The 17,947-nt window shown below is 43.3% G+C and overlaps 1 protein-coding gene across 5 annotated transcripts in view; it reads left to right on the forward strand.

Moving 5' to 3' along the window:
• The window catches only part of LOC126991889 (uncharacterized), a 145,832-nt gene that overhangs the window by 28,726 nt on the left and 99,159 nt on the right, over positions 1–17,947 (forward strand). The window lies entirely within an intron of this gene.

Here is a 17,947-nt window from a genome sequence, read left to right on the forward strand (position 1 = left end):
AGAGGGAGGCTGTTCCAGTGGTGTATGGTGCGTGGAAAGTTACTTGTTACTTGTTACTTGTGTTTCTTATTTATCTAGTCCCACTTCCGCCGAAGTGCTATGCAGGACCCACATATTTAATTCATTAAATTCTCAATATTGATCACAACTTATATGCCATGTTAATTGTCAATGTTTCCATGTCAAACCATCAGAGAACAGAAATGTTTTTAGTTCTTTCTTAAATTTGGAGATATCCTTTGTTCTTCTAATGTCACACTACTGCTTGTATGCGTCAGTGGTAGTGTGATCTTTTGGTGTATAAAATGTGTGTGTTACTCAGTACGTTGGCTGTTTGCGCTGTGTAGGCTAGGTACGTGCGTGGGTCAATGTGAGTGTTTGTGATCTCGTACATAAGTCTGTGTGCTTGTGAAGAGGTTTCTTTGACCGATGACCTAACCTAGCCTATTATCTATATCTATTATCAGGTGTCGAATAGGGAATAAATCGGTTCAGTAATTTGCGTGGTGATAATTAAAGGCGGATAAGGTTGATGGTAATGGGGCGGGCTAATGGGAGTAGGTGGAATACGGAAATGGCTTTTTTTTTATTTTTTATAAATAGCCTAATAATATACATCGTAAAATGAATATAAATCCATTAGCGTTCATCGTAAAGCAGTTCTAAAAGTACCATTCGATTCGGCGAACGTTTCTGCATGGGGTAGGTGCCCATTTCAAAGTTCATACTAAAAACTAAGCGATAAAATTCATCTTCTCTTGTTTTTCGCAAAGGGGACCATACCCCCTAACAATGTCAATTTTGCCTGGGGCGTTGATTTCAGGCCATGAACGGCCTCCTCTTCCTTTTCTACATAAGATGAAATGCCTCTGGGAAATAGAAAAAGGAATAAAAGCGGTTTTTTTCTGTAAATATAAAAAATTCCCGAACATTCCCGATAGTTATATGCAAATATATCCGTTAGTTTTTATCTTAGAGCAATTCTGAGTGTACCATTCGATTCGTTGCAGTTTTCTGCATCGATTAGGTACCCTTTGCAAAGTTCAGAGTAAAAACAAAGCTAGAAATATCACAGTTTCCATACACGTCGACACAACACCCATACTTACGGATTGTTGTTCCCTTAGCCTAGTCTAACCCGATTTCACGAGTTAGGTTAGAATAAGAAAACAGCAATTCATAAGATTGGGTGTTGTGTGATGGGTCAAAAGAAGAAGAGGAAGAAGACCTTGTTCCGCGATGCAGTGCTTACCGTGCATAGCTCAGTTTTAAGGACTCAAGAGGAGGAAGAAGATCTAGATGCTAAAATTCGGAAATAGGTCATATGGGGTGTCGAGTAGGGGGTTAATGGGGTCAGTAAATTCCGTGGTGATAATTAGAGGGGATGGGGGTTCATAATAATGTGGAGGGGGCTAATGGGAGAAGGTGAAATTCGTAATTAGGTCATGTTCGGTATCGAATACGGGGTAAATGGGGTCAGTAAATTGCGTGGTGATAATTAAAGGGTGCGGAGGTTAACGGTAATAGAGAGGGGGGCTAATGGGAGTAGGTGAAACTCGAAACTAGGTCATGTGAGGTGTCGAATACTTGGTAAATGGGGTCAGTAAATTGCGTGGTGATAATCAGAGGGGGCGGGGGGTTAGGGTAAGGGAGGGGGCTATTGGGAGTAGGTGGAATTCGTAATTAGGTCATATTCGGTGTCGAATAGGGAGTAAATGGGGTCAGCAAACTGCATGGTGATAATTAAAGGGGGCGGGGGTGAAAAATAATGGTAGGGGGCTAATGGGAATAGGTGGAACTCGAGAATAGGTCATGTCGGGTGTCGAATAGGGAATAAATAGGGGCAATAATTTGCGTGGTGATAATTAAAGGGGGATGAGGTTGATGGTAATTAGGGGGGCTAATGGGAGTAGGTGGAATACGGAAATGGCTTCATTTTATTTTATTTTTATAAAAATAGCCTGATAATATAAATCGTAAAATGAAAATAACTAAATTACCGTTCATCATAAGCCAATTCTGAAAGTACCATTCGATTCGGCGGACGTTTCTGCATGGGGTAGGTGCCCATTTCAAGGTACATACTAAAAACTAAGCGATAAAATTCATCTTTTCTTGTTTTTCGTAAAGGGGACCATACCCCCTTACAATGTTAATTTTGCCTGGGGCGTTGATTTCATTGAACGGCCTCCTCTTCCTTTTGAACATAAGATGAAATGCCTCTGGGAAATAGAAAAAGGAATAAAAGCGGTTTTTTTCTGTAAATCAAAAAAATCCCCGAACAATCCTGATAGTTATATGCAAATATATCCGTTAGTTTTTACCTTAGAACAATTCTGACTGTACCCTTCGATTCGTGGGAGTTTTCTGCATCAATTAGGTACTCTCTCAAAAGTTCAGAGTAAAAACTAAGCGAGAAATATCACATTTTCCATACACGTCGACACAACACCCATACTTATGGATTGCTGTTCCCTTAGCCTAGCCTAACTCGATTTCACGAGTTAGGTTAGAGTAAGAAAACAACATAAGATTGGGTGTTGTTTGATGGGTCAAAAGAAGAAGAGGAAGAAAATCTTGTTCCGCGATGCAGTGGTTACCGTGCATAGCTCCGTTTTAAGGACTCAAGAGGAGGAAGAAGATCTAGATGCTAAAATTCGGAAATAGGTCATATTGGGTGTCGAGTAGGGGGTTAATGGGGTCAGTAAATTGCGTGGTGATAATTAGAGGGGATGGGGGCTCATAATAATGTGGAGGGTGCTTATGGGAGAAGGTGGAATTCGTAATTAGGTCATGTTCGGTATCGAATAAGAAGTAAATGGGGTCAGTATATTGCTTGGTGATAATTAAAGGGGGCGGGGGTTAACGGTAATGGGGGGGGGGGCTAATGGGAGTAGGTGAAACTCGAAAATAGGTCATGTGAGGTGTCGAATGCTGGGTAAATGGGGTCAGTAAATTGCGTGGTGATAATCAGAGGTGGCGGGTTTTAGGGTAAGGGGGTGGCTATTTAGAGTAGGTGGAATTGGTAATTAGGTCATGTTCGGTGTCAAATAGGAAGTAAATGGGGTCAGTAAATTGCGTGGTGATAATTAAAGAGGGCGGCGGTGAAAAGTAATGGTGGGGGGCTAATGGGAATAGGTGGAATTCTAAAATAGGTCATGTCAGGTGTCGAATAGGGAATAAATCGGGTCACTAATTTGCGTGGTGATAATTAAAGGGGGATGAGGTTGATCGTAATGTGGGGGGCTAATGGGAGTACGTGGAATACGGAAATGGCTTCATTTTTTTTTTTTTTTGTAAAATTAGCCTAATAAATACATCGTAAAATAGCAATAACTCCATTATCGTTCATCTGAAAGAAATTCTGAAAGTACCATTCGATTCGGCGGACGTTTCTGCATGGGGTAGGTGCCCATTTCAAAGTTCATACTTAAAACTAAGCGATAAATTTCATCTCGATTTCACGCGTTAGGTTAGAGTAAGAAAACAGCAATTCATAAGATTGGGTGTTGTGGGATGGGTCAAAAGAAGAAGAGGAAGAAGACCTTGCTCCGCAATTCAGTGGTTACTGTGCATAGCTCCGTTATAAGGCCTCAAGAAGAGGAAGAAGGTCTAGATTTTTGAATTCGGAAATAGGTCATATAAGGGGTGTCGAGTAGGGGGTTAATGGGGTCAGTAAATTGCGTGGTGATAATTAGAGGGGGCGGAGGCTCATGATAATGTGGGGGGGGCTAATGGGAGTAATTGGAATTCATATTTATGTCATCTTCGGTATCGAATACGGGGTATATGGGGTCAGTAAATTGCGTGGTGATAATTAAAGGGGGCGGGGGTAAACGGTAAATGAAGGGGCTAATGGGAATAGGTGAAACTCGAAAATAGGTCATGTGAGGTGTCGAATACAGGGTAAATGGGGTCAGTAAATTACGTGGTGATAATCAGAGGGGGCGGGGGGCTAGAGTAAGGGGGGGGGGGCTATTGGGAGTAGGTGGAATTCGTATTTAGGTCATGTTCGGTGTCGAATAGGGAGTAAATGGGGTCAGTAACATGCGAGGTGATAATTAAAGGGGGCGGTCGTGAAAAGTAATGGTGGGGGCTAATGGGAATAGGTGGAATTCGAAAATAGGTCATGTCAGGTGTCGAATAGGGAATAAATCTGGTCAGTAATTTGTGTGGTGATAATTAAAGGGGGATGAGGTTGATGATAATAGGGGGGAGGCTAATGGGAGTAGGTGGAATACGGAAATGGCTTCATTTTATTTTATTTTTATAAAAATAGCCACATGATATACATCGTAAAATGACAATAACTCCATTACCGTTCATCGTAAAGTAATTCTGAAAGTACCATTTTAATCGGCGGACGTTTATGCATGGGGTAGGTGCCCATTTCAAAGTTCATACTAAAAACTAAGCGACAAAATTCATCTTTTCTTGTTTTTCGCAGAGGTGACCATACCCCCAAACACCGTTAATTTTGCCTGGGTTGTTGACATCAGGCCATGAACGGCTTCCTCATCCTTTTCTACATAAGATGAAATGCCTCTGGGAAATAGAAAAAAGGAATAAAAGCGGTTTTTTCTGTAAATAAAAAAAATCCCCGAACATTCCTTTTTTTTTTTTTTACAGCAAAGGAGACAGTCCAAGGGCACAAAAAAAGTAAACATCAACAAAAAAAGCCCACTACTCGCTGCTCCTAAAAAGAATCCCAAGAGGCGGCCGAAAGATAGGTCAGCTTCGTTAGGAGAGGTGTCCTGATACCCTCCCCTTGAAAGAGTTCAAGTCGTAGGCAGGAGGAAATACAGATGAAGGAAGATTGTTCCAGAGTTTACCAGCGTGAGGGATGAAAGAGTGAAGATGCTGGTTAACTCTTGCATAAGGGGTTTGGACAGTATAGGAATGAGCATGAGTAGAAAGTCGAGTGCAGCGGGGCCGCGGGAGGGGGGGAGGCATGCAGTTAGCAAGTTCAGAAGAGCAGTCAGCGTGGAAATATCGATAGAAGATAGAAAGAGAGGCAACATTGCGGCGGAATTTAAGAGGTAGAAGACTATCAGTATGAGGAGGAGAGCTGATGAGACGAAGAGCCTTAGCCTCCGCTCTGTCCAGAAGAGCTGTGTGGTGGAGCCCCACACATGAGATGCATACTCCATACGAGGGCGGACAAGGCCCTCTATATGGACAGCAACTGTGCAGGGGAGAAGAACTGGCGGAGACGGTACAGAACGCCCAGCCTCGAGGAAGCTGATTTAGTAAGAGAAGATGTGAAGTTTCCAGTTGAGATTTTGAGTTAAGGATAGACCGAGGATGTTTAATGTTGAGGAAGGTGATAGCTGGGTGTTGTCAAAGAATAGGGGATAGTTGTTTGGAAGATTGTGTCGAGTGGATAGGTGGAGAAACTCTGTTTTTGAGGCGTTGAAGGACACCAGGTTCTTCTTGCCCCAATCGGAAATAATAGTAAGGTCTGAGGCTAAGCGTTCTGCAGCCTCCAGCCTTGAGTCGTTAAGTTCGTGAAGGGTGGGTCTTCTATTAAAAGAAGTTGAATAATGCAGAGTGGAATCATCGGCGTAGGAATGGATAGGACAGTTCGTTTTGGAAAGAAGATCATCAATGAACAACAGAAAAAGAGTGGGAGATAGGACAGAACCCTGTGGGACACCACTGTTAATAGATTTAGGGGAAGAACAGTGACCGTCTACCACGGCAGAAATAGAACGGTCAGAAAGGAAACTGGAGATAAAGGTACAGAGAGAAGGATAGAAACCGTAGGAGGGTAGTTTAGAAAGCAAAGATTTGTGCCAGACCCTATCAAAAGCTTTTGATATGTCCAGCGCAATAGCAAAAGTTTCACCGAAACGGCTAAGAGAGGATGACCAAGACAGGCGCGGATCTAGGAACAAAGCTTGGGGGGGGCCCGACGGCAGAATTTTCGGTTGTTTAACGAGCATTAGCATTACCGTTTCTCCACTCACGGGATTCTTATTTGTTAATAACTGGCGGACTGACCTAAATGAATGGGCATAACCATCTGCTCTAGCCTCTAGGTGCCAGTGTTTCTCTTCGGATTCAAATGAGAGGGCCGATTTTTCTGAGAAGAAAAAACTGACCTTACAATGTGAGGAATTTTGTATTTTATTAAAACTTTATTGAAAGTAAGAATTAATTAGCTAGAGACTTTTACCAACGATAATAACGTCAACCTCCTGACACAATGCCCCAAGGCCAACTGAGGCGGGTTTTTTTGTTGCTACGCAACGCACGCTCAGATAAGCCCCGCCCACGACACAGTGCGTCCTCTTTTGTCTTCCCAGAGTTTATGTTACTCTTGAGGGTGATTCTATTTTAGACAAAAGAGGACGCACTCGCCGAGCGGTGTGCGTCCTCTTTTGTCGAGTACTGTATATCGGCTTTAAAAACTCAAATAATTCGGGAGGGCATGCCCAGGGCCGGATCTAGAGCTGTGGGGGCCCTGGGGCACAGCATGTTGTGGGGGCCCCATATTCAGTGGTTGCTAAATGGGTGGATGAGTGGCGAGCTAGGCGATTCAGTTCAGCTTTTATTTTGTTTTTAAATTTTAATTGAACACTTTTAGATGCATTCTGAGGCCTACGTAAGGTAAAGGAATACAGTGGTCTAATATTATTAGAAACAGTATTTATTAATGTCAGTTTTAGCATTAAATGTTTAACAGAGGGAAGGGGGGTCGACGGGGAGCGCAGCCCCTCCCGATAGGCGGGGGGGTCGAGGGGGCGAAGCACCTCCCGACAGATGGGGTTTGGAGGGGGGCGAAGCTGACGAAGCCCCAAACAGCCATATTTACGACCTGAAAACAGCCATTAATAGTTATCCCTGAGGTGCGTTGCTTATGTCACGTATGAAGCAAGTATCGGGGAATAAATGGCGTGAATAAGGAGTTGATTCACGGCACACACTCAACAAACCGTAAAACTTTGATATCCCGCCGCACCGCCACGCAGACGCCCCGCCCCGACCCGCCCCACACGTGTGAGGCGCAGCCTTATTTGAGAGCAGAAAACAGCCATTAATCGTTACCCATCACGTGCACCGCTTATACCATACACCAACCAGGTATCCAAGAACATTTGACGTGAATAACAACTTCTGTACACGCCTAAAAGCTGAGCAAAAAATAAAAGAATGAAAATATCGAATCCCGTTTCACTCGCCATATTCAAATCACCCCCCAACACCCCCCCTTATTTCACGGTGTTCCCGGGCACTGTGCCAATGCTCCATAGGCTGCACAGCTTCACTTGTCACCCATTCACCTTCATAGCAATCTGGAATGGTAACGTGTTATAATCATGGAGAAATGGCACCATATACTCACCCTGCCTCGTAAATTTCCAAGCGGCGGACGCACAGGCGCGGAGAAGGAGGTTCCAATAATGTTCCAACCATACCAGCGACCGTAACCCCTTTTAAACCCAAATTATATCCTTATTTCTCATATTATAACGCTTTCAAATAGCATTAAATGGTCTATTATTTATTTATTGAAGTCGTACTATTAATACAGGCTGTCCAAATAAGGCTTACTGTCAATATAAAGCATTTTCCTACAGAGATAATGGCCCCAGATATCGACATTGTAATATATTTAATACGCCAAACTGCACCTTGTAATAAATACATGTAATAAGGTATATATATTAACGTGTTTTTATGTATAGGTTGTGGTGTATTATAGTATATTTTAATTATTTTTTATTTATATATTTAATGGTATTGTGTGGTAACCGGAGTGTAAGCGACGTAATCCCTTGTAAAGGCTTATTATAACCCTATTTCTCATAATTATAACGCTTTCAAATAGCACTAAACGGTCTATTATTTATCTATTCAATCCCTACTATTAATACAGGCTGCCCAAATAAGGCTTACTGTCAATATAAAGCATTTTAACTATTCAATGTAAAACTGTTACATAACTTACATAATGTACTTGTAAATACGATTTTAAGAATGAGGCTATCATGTATGTTTGTAGAGTTTTTTTTTAGAATGTCACGGGATGTGATAAATTTGTGAGTCCATTTTTACAATTTAATATAATAAATCTTGTGGGGGCCCCCTTCTTGTGGGGGCCCCGGGGCTATAGAGCCCAAAGGGGGGGGCCCGGGCCCCCTGGGCCCCCCCCTTATATCCGCGCCTGGACCAAGAGTCAGTTAAGAAGGCTAGGAGATCACCAGCAGAACGCCCCTTGCGGAACCCATACTGGCGATCAGATAGAAGGTCAGAAGTGGAAAGGTGCTTTTGAATCTTCCGGTTAAGGATTGATTCAAAAGCTTTAGATAGACAAGAAAGTAAAGCAATAGGACGGTAGTTTGAGGGATTGGAGCGGTCACCCTTCTTAGGTACAGGCTGTATGAAGGCATACTTCCAGCAAGAAAGAAAGGGAGATGTTGACAGGCAGAGGCGAAAGAGTTTGACCAGGCAGGGTGACAGCACGGAGGCACAGTTTTTAAGGACAATAGGAGGCACTCCATCAGGTCCATAAGCCTTCTGAGGATTGAGGCCAGAGAGGGCATAGAAAACATCATTTTGAAGAATCTTTATAACAGGCATAAAGGAGTCAGAGGGGGATGAGTAGGAGGAATATGCCAGAATCGTCCAGAGTGGAGTTTTAGAAAAGTTTGAGAGAAGAGTTCAGCCTTAGAGATAGATGAGACGGCAGTGTTGCCGTCAGGACTGAGGAGTGGAGGGAAAGATGAAGAAGTGAAGTTGGAGGAGATGTTTTTGGCTAGATGCCAGAAGTCACAGGAAGAGTTAGAGAAAGCAAGGTTTTGGCATTTTCTATTAATGAAAGAATTTTTGGTTAGTCGGAGAATAGATTTGGCACGATTTCTGGCAGAAATGTAAAGTTCATAATTAGCATTAGTTTGAAGGCTCTGGTACCTTTTGTGAGCTACTTCTCTATCATTGACACAAGCGTGATTAAACCAAGGCTTTTTAGCTTGAGGAGTAGAGAAAGAACGAGGAATGTATGCCTCCATTCCAGAGACAATCACCTCTGTGATGCGCTGAGCACACACAGAGGGGTCTCTATCCTGGAAGCAATAATCATTCCACGGGAAATCGGAAAAGTACATCCTCAGGTCGTCCCACCGAGCTGAGGCAAAATGCCAGAAGCATCGCCTCTTCGGTGGGTCCAGAGGGTGTACAGGAGCGATAGGACAGGATGCAGAAATAAGATTGTGATCGGAGGAGCCCAACGGAGAGAACAGTTTGACAGAATAAGCAGAAGGGTTTGAGGTAAGGAAGAGGTCTAGAATGTTGGGCCGATCTCCAAGACGGTCGGGAATACGTGTAGGGTGCTGGACCAACTGCTCTAGGTCGTTGAGGATAGCAAAGTTGTAGGCTTGTTCACCAGGATGGTCAGTGAAAGAGGATGAAAGCCAAAGCTGGTGGTGAACATTGAAATCTCCTAGGATGGAGATTTCAGCGAAGGGAGAGTGGGTCAAGATGTGTTCCACTTTAGAATTCAAATAGTCAAAGAATTTTACATAGTTGGTAGAGTTAGGTGAGAGATAAACAGCACAGATGTATTTAGTAATAGAATGACAGTAAAGTCTTAACCAGATGGTGGAAAATTCAGAAGAGTCAAGGTCGTGGGCACGAGAGCAAGTGATGTCGTTGCGCACGTAGGCGCAACATCCAGCTTTGGATTGAAATTTAGGATAGAGATAGTAGGAGGGAACAGAGTAGAGATTGCTGTCAGTAGCCTCAGAAACCTGTGTTTCGGTAAGGAAGAGAAGGTGAGGTTTAGAGGAGGAGAGATGATGTTCCACAGAATGAAAATTAGAGCGAAGACCGCGAATGTTGCAGAAATTGAGAAGAAAGAGGTTCGAGGAGTTATCAAGACACCTCTCGGGTCGGCAGCCAGAAGGGGAGTCCTCCCTGGGGGAATTTGTGTTCCCCCCCCCCCAGGCGGGGACTCCGAAGCTTGGTGTGTGTGCGCCATTTTGAAATTTTTATTTTGGGAAAAGGTGTATATGTTGTGTGAATGTAGTGTGGTGTGGATAAAGAGAGGATCTGTCTTTAGAGAGCATGCTGAACTACTCTCCGGTGTTATTGAGACAATAGGGAAACGGTTAGTGAGGACATGGGAAGGGTCTTTGGAGGGCTTCAGCTCCCTTCTCACCTCCCATATATACCTCACCGGGAGTGGCTTGCGCCCGTTCGGTAGGTGTCTTCCTACCTACTCCAGCCTGATAGTTATATGCAAATATATCCGTTAGTTTTTATCTTAAAGCAATTCTGAGTGTACCATTCGATTCGTCGGAGTTTTCTGCATCGATTAGGTACCCTTTGCAAAGTTCAGATTAAAAACTGAGCGAGAAATATCACATTTTCCATACACGTCGACACAACACCCATACTTATGAATTTCTGTTCCATTAGCCTAACCTAACTCGGTTTCACGAGTTAGGTTAGAGTAAAAAAACAGCAATTCATAAGATTGGGTGTTGTTTGATGGGTCAAAAGAAGAAGAGGAAGAAGACCTTGTTCCACGATGCAGTGGTTACCGTGCATAGCTCCGTTATAAGGACTCAAGAGGAGGAAGAAGATCTAGATGCTAGAATTCGGAAATAGGTCATATGGGGTGTCGATTAGGGGGTTAATGGGGTCAGTAAATTGCGTGGTGATAATTAGAGGGGATGGGGGATCATGATAATGTGGGGGGGGGCTAATGTGAGTAGGTGGAATTCGTAATTAGGTTATGTTCGGTATCGAATAAGGGGCAAATGGGGTCAATAAATTGCGTGGTTATAATTAAAGAGGGCGGGGGTTAACGATAATGGGGAGGGCTAATAGGAGTACGCGAAACTCGAAAATAGGTCATGTGAGGTGTTGAATACTGGGTAAATGGGGTCAGTACATTGCCTGGTGATAATCAGAAGGGACGGGGGGCTAGGGTAAGGGGGGGGGAGCTGTTGTGAGTAGGTGGAATTCGTAATTTGGTCATGTTCGGTGTCGAATAGTGAGTAAATGGGGTCAGTAAATTGCGTGGTGATAATTAAAGGGGGGTGGGGGTTGATAATTAATGGGGGGGGGGCTAATGGGAATAGGTTGAATTCGAGAATAGGTCATGTCAGGTATCGAATAGGAAATGGCTTCATTTTATATAATTTTTATAAAAATAGCCTTTTTTTTTTTTTTTTTTACAGCAAAGGAGACAGTTCAAGGGCACACAAAAAGCAAACATTAAAAAAAAAAAAAGCCCGCTACTCACTGCTCCTAAAAAGAATCCAAAGAGGTGGCCGAAAGATAGGTCAGTTTCGGGAGGAGAGGTGTCCTGATACCCTCCTCTTGAAAGAGTTTAAGTCGTAGGCAGGAGGAAATACAGATGAAGGAAGATTGTTCCAGAGTTTACCAGCGTGAGGGATGAAAGAGTGAAGATGCTGGTTAACTCTTACATAAGGGGTTTGGACAGTATAGGGATGAGCATGAGTAGAAAGTCGAGGGGGGGAGGCATGCAGTTAGCAAGTTCAGAAGAGCAGTCAGCGTGAAAATATCGATAGAAGATAGAAAGAGAGGCAACATTGCGGCGGAATTTAAGAGGTAGAAGACTATCAGTATGAGGAGGAGAGCTGATGAGACGAAGAGCCTTAGCCTCCACTCTGTCCAGAAGAGCTGTGTGAGTGGAGCCCCCCCACACATGAGATGCATACTCCATACGAGGGCGGACAAGGCCCCTGTATATGGACAGCAACTGTGCAGGGGAGAAGAACTGGCGGAGACGGTACAGAACGCCCAGCCTCGAGGAAGCTGATTTAGTAAGAGATGAGATATGAAGTTTCCAGTTGAGATTTTGAGTTAAGGATAGACCGAGGATGTTTAGCCCGTGTGCGTCGGGTGACGGGAATTCCCGCTCGGGCGGAAAGCGTCGGGTGGCGGGAGTTCCCGCCATCCGACGCGCACTGCTTGGCCAAAAATAGCACCTCTTCCCAACATCATATCTATGCCGTGCTGCGACGTAGACACTTCAAATTTATTTAATCGTGGAGAGGAAGGATTGGCGATGAAAAAACAATATAAATTATTATGTTTTCGTTTGAAATTGCCACACGGGGCATTGATGAAAGACACCTATTTTACAAAATCTATCAGCACCGCCCGCGCGGTGCGAGGACGACAATAGTCCTCTAGCCCGACGCTTATGGGTTAATGTTGAGGAAGGTGATAGCTGGGTGTTGTCAAAGAATAGGGGATAGTTGTTTGGAAGATTGTGTCTAGTGGATAGGTGGAGAAACTGTGTTTTTGAGGCGTTGAAGGACACCAGGTTCTTCTTGCCCCAATCGGAAATAATAGTAAGGTCTGAGGCTAAGCGTTCTGCAGTGTCCAGCCTTGAGTCGTTAAGTTCCTGAAGGGTGGGTCTTCTATTGAAAGAAGTTGAATAATGCAGAGTGGAATCATCGGCGTAGGAATGGATAGGACAGTTCGTTTTGGAAAAAAGATCATCAATGAACAACAGAAAAAGAGTGGGAGATAGGATAGAACCCTGTGGGACACCACTGTTAATAGATTTAGGAGAAGAACAGTGACCGTCTACCACGGCAGAAATAGAACGGTCAGAAAGGAAACTGGAGATAAAGGTACAGAGAGAAGGATAGAAACCGTAGGAGGGTAGTTTTGAAAGCAAAGATTTGTGCCAGACCCTATCAATACCAGACCCTAATTATATACATCGTAGAATGACAATAACTCCATTAGCGTTCATCGTAAAGCATTTCTGAAAGTACCATTCGATTCGGCGGACGGTTCTGCATGGGGTAGGTGCCCATTTCAAAGTTCATACTAATATCTAAGCGATAAAATTCATATTTTCTTCTTTTTCGCAAAGGGGACCATACCCCCAAACACCGTAATTTATTCCGGGGCGTTGATTTCAGGCCATGAACGGCTTCCGCATCCTTTTCTACATAAGATGAAATGCCTCTTGGAAATAGAAAAAGGAATAAAAGCGTTTTTTTCTGTAAATCAAAAAAATCCCTGAACATTCCTGATAGATATATGCAAATATATCTGTTAGTTTTTATCTTAGAGCAATTCTGAGTATACCATTCGATTCGTCGGAGTTTTCTTCATCGATTAGGTACCCTTTGCAAAGTTCAGAGTAAAAACAAAGCGAGAAATATCATATTTTCCATACAGGTCGACACAACACCCATACTTATGAATTGCTCTTACCTTAGGCTAGAGTAAGAAAACAGCAATTCATAAGATTGGGTGTTGTTGGATTGGTCAAAAGAAGAAGAGGAAGAAGACCTTGCTCCGCAATGCAGTGATTACTGTGCATAGCTCCGACATAATGGCTCAAGAAGAAGTAGAAGCTCTAGATTTTAGAATTCAGAAATAGGTCATAAGGGGGTGTCGATTAGGGGGTTAATGGGGTCAGTAAATTGCGTGGTGATAATTAGAGGGGGCGGGGGGGTTATGATAATGTGGGGTGTGCTAATGGGAGTAATTGGAATTCGTAATTAGGTCATGTTCGGTATCGAATAAGGGGTAAATGGGGTCAGTAGATTGAGTGGTGATAATTAAAGGGGGCGGGGGTTAACGGTAATTGGGGGGGCTAATGGGAGTAGGTGAAACTCGAAAATAGGTCATGTGAGTTGTCGAATACTGGTTAAATGGGGTCAGTAATTTGCCTGGTGGTAATCAGAGGGGGCGGGGGGCTAGAGTAAGGGGGGGGGCTATTGGGAGCAGGTGGAATTCGTAATTAGGTCATGTTCGGTGTCGAATAGGGAGTAAATGGGGTCAGTAAATTGCATAATGATAATTAAAGGGGGCGGTGGTGAAAAGTAATGGAGGATGCTAATGGGAGTAGGTGGAATTCGAAAATAAGTCATGTCAGGTGTCGAATAGGGAATAAATCTGGTCAGTAATTTGCGTGGTGATAATTAAAGGGGGATAAGGTTGATGGTAAGGGGGAGGGGGCTAATGGGAGTAGGTGGAATACGGAAATGACAACTTTTTTTATATATAAAAATAGCCTAATAAATAAATCGTAAAATGACAATAACTCCATTAGCGTTCATCGTAAAGCAATTTTGAAAGTACCATTCGATTCGGCGGACGTTTCTGCATGGGTGGGTGCTCATTTCAAAGTTCAAACTGAAAACTAAGCGATAAAATTCATCTTTTCTTGTTTTTCGCAAAGGGGATCATACTCCCAAACACAGTTAATTTTGCCTGGGGCGTTGATATCAGGCCATCAACTGCTTCCTCATCCTTTTCTACATAAGATGAAATGCCTCTGCGAAATAGAAAAAGGAATAAAAGTTTTTTTTTTCTGTAAATCAAAAAAAATCATCGAACATTCCTCATAGCTATATCCAAATATATCCGTTAGTTTTTATCTTAGAGCAATTCGATTCGTCGGAGTTTTCTGCATAAATTAGGTACCCTTTCCAAAGTTCAGAGTAAAAACTCAGCGAGAAATATCACATTTTCCATACACGTCGACACAACACCGATACTTATGAATTGTAGTTCCATTAGCCTAACCTAACTCGATTTCACGAGTTAGGTTAGAGTAAGAAAACAGCAATTCATAAGATTGGGTGTTGTGGGATGGGTCAAAAGAAGAAGGAGAAGAAGACCTTGCAGTGGTTACTGTGCATAGCTCCGTTATAAGGCCTCAAGAAGAAGAAGAAGGTCTAGATTTTAGAATTCGGAAATTTAGGTCATGTTCTGTATTGAATAATGGTTAAATGGGGTCAGTAAATTGCGTGGTGATAATTAAAGGGGGCCAGGGTTAACGGTAATCTGGGGAGGACGAATGGGAGTAGGTGAAAATCGAAAATATGTCATGTCAGGTGTCGAAAAGGGATTAAGTCGGGTCAATAATTTACGTTGTGATAATTAAAGAGGGATGAGGTTGATAGTAATGAGTGGGGTCTAATGGGAATAGGTGGAATACGGAAATGACTTCATTTTATTTTTTATATAAAAATAGCCTAATAAAATACATCGTAAAATGACAATAACTCCATTAGTGTTCATCACAAAGCAATTTTGAAAGTGATATGTGTTCACCACGGCCAGATCATGTGCTGGACACGTGATATGTGTTTACCACGGCCAGATCATGTGCTGGACTCGTGATATGTTTTCACCACGGCCTGATCATGTGCTACACTCGTGTTATGAGTTCACCATGACCCGATCATGTGCTAGACTCGTGGTATGAGTTCACCACTGCATGATCATGTGCTGGACTAGTGGTATGAGTTAACCACGAACTGATCATGTGCTGGACTCGTGATATGTGTTCACCACTGCGCGATCATGTGCTAGACTCGAGGTATAAGTTCACCACGGCCAGATCATGTGCTAGAATCGTGTAAGAAGTTCACCATAGCCTGATCATGTTCTGGACTCGTGATATGGACCACTTCATTGTATGGTGTTGCATTCCATTGTTCAAATTGCCCGGAGCGTTGATTTGAGGCTTCCTCATCATTTTCGACATATGATGAAGTGCCTCTTCGAATCAAAATACTTAAATGTAAAGAAATGGCATCATTTTATTATTTAATATATAAATAGCCTAATGAAATCCATGGTAAAATGACAATAACTCCATTTGCGATCGTCGTAAAACAATTATGAGGGTACCATTCGATTCGGGGGACGTTTCTGCATGGCGTAGGTGTTCTTTTCAAAGTTCAGACCAAATACTTAGCGAGAAAATTCAACTTTTCTTGTTTCTCGCATAGGGGACCATACCCCTAACACCGTTAATTTTGCCCGGAGCGTTGATTTCAGGCCATGAACGGCTTCCTCATCCTTTTCTACATCAGATGAAATGCCTCTGGGAAAAAAAAAAAAGGAATTAAAGCGGTTTTTTTTTTTTTGTAAATCAAAAAAATCACCGAAGATTCTGAGAGTTATTTGCACATATATCCGCTATTTTTTTGTCTTAGAGCAATTCTGAGTGTACCATTCGATTCGTCGGAGTTTTCTGCATCGATTAGGTACCCTTTGCAAAGTTCAGAGTAACATGTAAGCGAGAAATATCACTTTTTCCATACATGTCGACACAACACCCAACCTTATGAATTGCTGTTCCCTTACCTTAACCTAACTCGATTTCACGACTTAGGTTAGAGTAAGAAAACAGCAATTCATAAGGTTGGGTGTTGTATGATGGGTCAAAAGAAGAAGAGGAAGAAGACCTTCACCAAGGACTGATCATGTACTACACTCGTGATATGGATTCGTCATGGCCCGATCATGTGCTAGACTCGTGGTATGAGTTCACCACGGCCTGATCATGTGCTGGACTCGTGATATGTGTTCACCACGGCCTGATCATGTGCTGGACTCGTGATATGTGTTCAACATGACCTGATCATGTGCTAGACTCGTGTTATGAGTTCACCACTGCCTGATCATGTGCTATACTCGTGATATGTATTCACCACTGCCTGATCATGTCCTAGACTCGTGGTATGAGTTAACCATGGACCGATCATGTACTAGACTCGTGGTAAGAGTTCACCACGGCCTGACCATGTGCTGGACTCGTGATATGTGTTCAACATGACCTGATCATGTGATAGACTCGTGATATGTAATCTCCACGGTTTGATCATGTGCTAGACTCGTGGTATGAGCTCACCATGGACCGATCATGTACTAGACTCGTTTTATGAGTTCACCACGGCCTGATCATGTGCTAGACTCGTTGTATAAGTTCACCACTGCCTGATCATGTGCTGGACTCGTGATACGCGTTCACCACGGCCTGATCATGTGCTGGACTCGTGATATGTTTTCACCACGGCCTAATCATGTGCTAGACTCGTGTTATGAGTTAACCACGGCCTGATCATGTGCTGGACTCGTGATGTGTTCACCACGGCCCGATCATGCGCTAGACTCGTTAAATAAGATCACCATTGCCTGATCATGTGCTAGACTCGTGGTATGAGTTCACCATGGACCGATCATGTACTAGACTCGTGGTATGAGTTCACCACGGCCTGACCATGTGCTGGACTCGTGATCTGTGTCCACCACGGCCTGATCCTGTGCTGGACTCGTCATCTGTGTTCACCACGGTCTGATCATGTGCTGGACTCGTGGTATGGCTTCACCACGGCCTGATCATGTCCTGGACTCATGATAAGTGTTCACCACGTCCTGATCATGTGCTACACTAGTAATATGGATTCATCATGGCCTGAACATGTACTAGACTCGTGATATGGATTCACCATGGCCCGATCATGTGCTGGACTCGTGATATGTATTCACCACGGCTTCATCATGTGCTAGACTCGTGATATGGATTCACCATGGCCCGATCATATGCTGGACTTGTGATACGTGTTCAAAACGGCCTCCTTCTTCTTTTCTTCCTCCTCCTCCTCCTCCTCCTCCATCTCATCTTCCTCTTCCTACTCCTCCTCCTCCTCCGCCTCCTCCTTCTTCTCTTCTTCCTCCTCCTCCTCCTTCATGTCTTCTTCCTCCTCCCTTTCTTCCTACTCCTCCTCCTCCTCCTCTTCCTACTCCTTCTTCTCTTCCTCTTCCTCTTCCTCCTCCTCCTATTTTATGTTAATGATATCGATGATGGGCTCACTTGCAAAGTATCAAAATTTGCTGATGACACAAAAATTGCTAGTAAAGTAACTGCGATACTCGACGAAGAAGCTTTACAATCAAATATAGATCGACTTGCACGTTGGGCCAATCAATGGCAAATGAAATTTAACGTTGACAAATGTAAAGTGTTGCACATCGGAAAAAATAACAATCGCGTTCGGTACGTAATGAATGGCCAACAACTTTCTGCAGTAAGTAAAGAAAAGGATCTTGGAATCACTATATCAAGCGATTTAAAGCCCGGTCAGCATTGTTCAGAGGTAGTTAAAACTGCAAACAAATTGGTTGGCTTCATCGGACGAGTCTTTAA

Source organism: Eriocheir sinensis, unplaced genomic scaffold (genome assembly GCF_024679095.1).
Source record: "Eriocheir sinensis breed Jianghai 21 unplaced genomic scaffold, ASM2467909v1 Scaffold357, whole genome shotgun sequence".
NCBI lineage: Eukaryota > Metazoa > Arthropoda > Malacostraca > Decapoda > Varunidae > Eriocheir > Eriocheir sinensis.